The following is a 6,838-nucleotide window of genomic DNA, read 5'->3' as shown; positions in this document are numbered from 1 at the left end:
GCATCAAATTTTGTTCTCAAAGGTCAGTGGCCAGTAGTAGGCCAGTGGGACAACGAAACCCTACGTGAACGAGCTTGCTTTTATAGTAGGCCTACATGTAGGGTAAATTGGGGTAAATGGAACGGTGGGGTAAATGGAACGCTGAGAATACAATTCCCTCAATCAAGAAAAAAAATTGGCAACATCATACCGACTGTTCCATTTACCCCAACGCCATACGTTCTGCTTTCGTTTCATACCCCAAGCGTGGGTTTACTCGGTATTTGAGTGGAAGAAAATCTCAAATGTTGTCACTGACCTTGAAGTGGTGCTACGGTTCAGTGAACATTACTAATTTAAGGGTATTGATTCCTAAATATTTGAATGTTGTGCTGAGAGTTGTCTTACACTATTGGCAATATGTTTGTTTTCTACAATAACATAAATGTTTTAAACAATAAAATAGCAGATTTTAATGATGAAATTATGCAAATTAATATGCTAATTAGCTAATTAATTAGTTTAGTGTTCCATTTACCCCACAACAGATCCACTTGGGGTAAATGGAACACGGTTGACTGACTTCAAATGTATATAACATGTTAATATTTTTTTTACTAATTGGTTTAATTATTATGAAATTATATACTACAAATAACTAATTCATGGTAGATTAGGCCTCCTATTGATTTTTAAAAAATCTGAAAATCATTTTTTTCTGTTATGTACCGAGAGAAAGTGTTTTTTTACGTGGTATTTGACCATGTTTATAAAAAAACATGAAAACAAAATTATTTTTGTTAATCTTTTGTTTAGTCACAAAATATATGTTAAATAAAATATTCTGATGTCTTTTCAATGTAAATATAGCTATGAATGTAGGTTCCTTGCAAGTAATGCCCCTTGTTCCAATTACCCAACCCACTGTTCCATTTACCCCAATTTGTTGGGGTAGGCCTAACTGGAACACCATGACCATGCATGTATTTGGACCGATACAAGAAACAAAGCCATAAAATGTGAGTTTATCTGTTAAAACAAGTTGTAAAAACATATTATCTACTTATTGAAACAAACAAAAATCATATATGGATACCCTCCTGACCACAGAAAGTGATTTATTGCTTAAGCGTTCCATTTACCCCAATTTACCCTAGGCCTAGGCCTATTTTTTTTTTTCGTTCTTTAATTTCTGGTCAAAGATAATTTTTGGTTGCTGTTATTCCTGTGTTTATTTTTTTTAAAGCAAATTAGTATAAAAGCATTATACTATTCATTATTTTTTATTCACAATAAATGTCAAATGGTTTTGAAATAGGCCTATGCCGGGCCTACATGGTCTTTTTGCAGATTCATTCATGGGAGACAGGAACTTTTCATTTTGTAAATAGCGCCACCAAAAATTGTTTAGGTCACATGACCTTTGATAGGAGTTTCCCAAAATGGCTGCCATTCATTGAAAACACAAACATGATGACAGGACATTCTATTGTCAGTTATGCAGAAATCAAGGAAATATATACTATGATTGTGCTAAATATAGGAATTTAACTCTATTAAGAATCTTGCTGATGAATTATTTTGGCAGAAGATAGCTGGGAAGGTAGGTTTTAGATGGCTTACATTGTCGGGCTAATTTTATGCACGAATACACTGATTGAATGGCGATGAGTGTACATCGTGTATTGTATTGCACTGATGACATGGCCTACTTTGTATGCACGCCTTACATTCATTGTTGTTTTGTTATAATAAGCCCTGGTTAGTGTAAATTGCATTGTATTAATCACATATTTGTGGTTCAATATTCACTCTCTTTTATAAACATGAATTTAGAAAGAAGGTTAGGCTTATCAATTTTGTACGGTTAGTCTAAAAAAGTCAAAATGTCAAATTTTATCATCATGCACATGCATGTTTCATTCATCAAACTGTACTACTACCAACACTAAAGTTGTTTTCTTTAAACTTCCGTGGTCGTGCCTGTGCGTATCGCGTACACGAGCGTAAACACAAAAGCAATAAACAATCACGCTGATTGGCTGATCAATGCACTTGACAACAAGCCGGCTGACCCATTGGTCTTCGGCGCGGCGCGTAGTAGGCGACCTTGTCACTTAAACGCGATCGCAATTCACCAGCGCGTATCCGGACCACGGAAGTTTAAAGAAAACAACTTTAGCTGAAACATGCTTAGTTGTCAACTTGTTCCTTCCTCGAATTAATCGATTGTCCGGAACCAAAATAATTAGTACAGGGAACCCATACTAGGCATGTTCACAAAATTTTCAAGTAGGATATTTCACATGGAAATTATTTTGTTTAAAAAGGTGATTATTTAACTTAAAAAATGAGGGATCAACCATGTATCTAGTGTGCTGTAGGTCAAAAATTAGCGAAGTTATGGGCAAATGTCCGTTTTCAAAAAACTGCACTTTTCTGCGGCCATCATTGACAATGCCTTACAATGACTTGCTGTACAAAAAAAGCATGTAATGCATCATTTTTTACCACGATGATCCATTTTACACAAAGGCGATTTTATTTTATGAAATCTAACTTTCACTGCATGCTGACTTCTGTATCAAGGATAAAGTACCAACACTTTTTAGACTACGTCGTCAAGTTTCTGGTGTCCAAATTTCAATTTTTTGTATTTCCCTATGGGGATTACACAGTTAAGCCATTGACTGTGAGCTACTGTGGACACAACTTTTTGGATTGAATGTCGGCCTCTATTTAAAGCAATGTGGACATGTCTACCCATACCATAGTAGCTCTTCACAACATTACAATAGGGCAGCACCAGTTTCTTTTTTTCTTCAAAATTAATCCTGTAAATCCCATTTGCGTGCACCAGTCGTGTTGAATACCCCCGGTACTAATGACGAAATACACATCAACAACGGGTCATCAAACTATTTTGTAATCAACGTTTGTACATACATAGTTCTAATGTCGTATGTATCAAAACCAATCTGAACTGTGGCACTCTCGTCAAGGCTTTCGCATGTCCGTACGTTGGGGCATCGTTCTCACAGCGATCTTTGCTTCTACTCGCTTGTGAACTGTGTCTTTATGTCGAGGTGTTTCCATGTTTTTCCATGCAATGCGAGTATTGCGGTGATTATTGACCGGGATTATTGACATTTGACAACATGGCGAAGCAGGCATCAATATGTAAAACCAGAAAAGAAATCTTAACTCGAACGCTGGCCATGAACGATATAGTATTTTGAGAAACAAGACACCCTGAACACAGCCATTGTTCAAATTTCAATCCAGGCCACTGATAACCGATGAAGATAGAACGTGGAGCTATAAAAATGCATCAGAATCAGTGAAGCATGACACCATGAAAGTAATGGAAATTCTGAAGTAATGGAAATTCTGATGGGTATACTATAGCGCCCGAAAAAGTTTGCTTAGATGATCAGCGAATTGTTAGCATGGTTATTAAGTTATTAACCATGCTAGCAATTCGCTGATGGTTAACCATTAAAACTAGTCTAGTCAATAATAATGTCACCATATGAGTGGTTGCTTTATTTTTTACTACAGTCAGTAATTTTTTGATATGTAGAATATAAACCAAATATTGTAAAAAGTATTTGCCACATTTTTTTTTTTCATGTGGGCGGGGGTGTAATCAGTCATTTTCAAAATGGCCTCCATTTGCTTTATTTTTGATGATATAGCAATTTGTTTCATCCTTAAACACCCTATTAAAGTGTTAATATGTACTTTAATATCAGGTAGGCTACATGTATATGACTTAAAAACAACACCAACTTAGTTTTAATACACTTTGCAGTCAATGAATTTTGAAAAACAGCAGGTGTGCTACAAATCGCACTTCTGGAAATAGTCAGGCGAGCTACATGTAGGCCTACATGTGTGCTGTTAATTGCACTCGGTAAGGATTTTAGGTGTGCTATCATTTGCACTCGGTAAGAAGTTTAGGTGGGCTATTTGAATTATTGCACTTGATATTCAGATAAGAAGCATTGGTGTTGAATGTGGGACTACAATGTACAGGTGGGCTTACTCAAACACCAAACTTTTGACACGAATATCATCCCGTCTGCCTCGGTTTTTTCAAACCCCATTACATCATATAGCTTGTAGGTTTTCCACGTCTTGTACTGGACCCATTTGTTCTTTTTGTCCACCATGATGAGTAGTATGTATTTCTATTGGCAAACCTCGGTACAATTTTATCATACACTCACCGCTGACAGATCACACGTGTGTAGGTCATGTCTAAATATTAAATCAGCCTTGTTCAGTTTCTAAATAATTATACAGTTCAGTTGAATGCATAAACATTACCACATTTACTACGGTGGTCAATGGCATGTCATGTCTTTGTTGTGACATGAACAGCACGTTATCATATTTTGGTAGCGTGACCTCACAAGAAAGGTCAGCTAATTTACATATTAAATTGTCGAAAACGGCCAATCAGCGAGTAGAAAAGATATTGTTTGGGTTGCCACCTTTGTAAAGGCCATGACGGCGATTTATTTTATGCAAATCACTTCCGGGAACCGCTGCAACTTTGGAAACTCCTTGAGGTGACAAGGTGCGCTATAAATCGCACTCGGTAAAGTGATTCAAGGTGGGCTCTATGCGCGCGATCGCACTCGCGCGCCTTAAAATGCATTGACTGACTTTGCACAATGAACAAAAAGATGTAATATGGCCGCCAGATCCAAGATGGCCGCCATTTTCATTATATTTTCATTATATTTTCCCTTTTGGCATCCTTTCCATTCCTGCCCCACTAACTTGAAATCCACTGCCTAGTGCCTACAAAACAGCGTTCGAAATAGTGGTTATCCGGTTGTCCAAATTAACCAAAACAAGCGTCGGACAACTTAAATGAGGTCGCCCGGTTGTCCGGTTGACAACCAAAAATCTACACACAATTTCTGTATTTTAATATCCATTACATAATCTTTACACAGGTGACAAAAGATGGTGGCTATATGATGATCAATTTCTCATATATTGTTGTTTTAATGCAAGCAATCACAGCCCCGAAAACTTGTAGTTTCGTATGCATTGCGACATGATGGGGAAAACCCAGCTGATGATTCCACAACTCTTGGATGTAAACAAAATTGGTCGCCACACAAATTTATCGCATACCTAGTGTCAGTAGTGTGTATGCATACATGCTACAGGGTTCGCGTTTTAATGCGTCATTGCGTCCTGGACGCAAAATTTTGAAAACGGGTAAATTTGGACGCACTGAATTTGAAAATCCAAGGAGATTAGGGGGTCCAAAAAATCTCAACTGGACGCATCCAAATCGCAGCCTAATTTGCTGTGTAGAAATAAAAATCCTCCCATTTAACAATGTTAACTATTTATTCACATAAAGGTGTCATTAATTTTCAAAATCGGCCACAAAAAGTTGTTGTTTTTCGGAAAATCCAATGCTGGGCGCCGTCAATTTTCAGTTCATATCGTTGCCGGTCATTATTTTAGCCTTCCAAAACTTTCAGAAAGTCCGGCATTCTAGGCTCCAAATTGCATAATATGCACATCATTTTCCAAACAACTGTACCCCTAAAATGGTGAATTATGGACTAATTTACTTCAATAATTAATATATACAGTAATACTGATTTGTGAAGTAGAATTTACAGTAACAGCAGCCATTTTGGCCGTATCGCGAACTTTATGAGATCGAGTCCACCATCTTGGATTTTATGTAAATAAAAAATATACTGCCCTCTATAGGCAGTATCTAGGCAGCAAGCGGTAGACATGGAATATATAGATAATATAAAATGAAAAAATTAAATTAAATTAAATTAAATTAAATTAAATTAAATTAAATTAAATTAAATTAAATTATTAAACTAAACTAAACTAAACTAAATTAAAATAAATAAAAATAAAAATTAACTTTTTTGGTATTTTTCTTTTTTTTTTCAATTTTTAAAGATTTTGGTGTTTTGGACCCTTTGTTTTTAGGTTTGGACGCCCTGTTTTCAGACTAAAGGGGGGGTTAAGGGGTCCAAATAATTTCCACTGGACCCCCTGTTTTAACCAGGCACCGCTAACCCTGTTAACATGCACCTTGTCGTATTCTGGTACAGGACAGATTAACTGCGTCATTGGGAAGAGGCTAACCAGAACACGTGGAGTGGAAATTTCCTTCAGCAGTCGCATTCACAAAAATGACAGAATACAAAGTTTTAAGTTCTTTTGTATATAGCGATATGTGGAAGTCATGGAAGTTGGGAACTCTGTCATTTTAGTCCTGGCGTGCGTGTGCGGTTGATGTTGTATTATTATCACAAGCTGAAAATATTATTTTTTATTTACATTTCAAGTAAATTTTCTTAAAAATAATATACGATTCCATAATTATATTAATTTTACGATGAATAAAACCAATTTAAAAAAAAAATCAAACCATTCAAATGTTTTTTTTTTTTGCATCCGCTAGATGCGAAAACAAAAACATGACAAGTGATGATTTCAGGAGCAGATCGAAAGAAATGTCTGACTTTGTAGCGTAATTTGTTTGAAAAATCACGGACAACTAAAATATTTGGCGGACAACCAAAAACTGTTACCTGGTTGTCCGGTGGACAACCACTTATTTTTTCTTAATTCGAACGCTGCTACAAAAGCCTTGTAAGACCGCACCTAGAGTATTCAGGAACAGTTTGGGATCCATACACCGGTGTATGCATTATGCAATAAACTTGAAGCTGTTCAAAGACGTGCAGCAAGATTCGTCTGCAAAGATTACTCTCCACACAGTGACCAAGATGTTAGCCAAACTTGAATGGGATAGTCTGCAAATATGCAGGAAAGCATCAAGACTGACCATGAT

At 36.4% G+C, this 6,838-nt stretch overlaps 1 protein-coding gene across 1 annotated transcript in view; it reads left to right on the top strand.

The window, feature by feature from the left end:
• The first annotated feature begins 1,423 nt into the window (after window positions 1-1,423).
• Window positions 1,424-6,838, top strand: part of LOC140166510 (uncharacterized) — a 127,636-nt gene continuing 122,221 nt past the window's right edge. Inside the window, 1 exon segment of the mRNA XM_072189990.1 lies at window positions 1,424-1,582. The gene's annotated coding sequence lies outside the window, so the exon portion shown is untranslated.

Source organism: Amphiura filiformis, chromosome 12 (genome assembly GCF_039555335.1).
Source record: "Amphiura filiformis chromosome 12, Afil_fr2py, whole genome shotgun sequence".
NCBI classification, from domain to species: Eukaryota; Metazoa; Echinodermata; class Ophiuroidea; order Amphilepidida; family Amphiuridae; genus Amphiura; species Amphiura filiformis.
The sequence above is the reverse complement of the archived record's forward strand: the minus strand, read 5'-3'. Positions and strand labels throughout refer to the sequence as shown.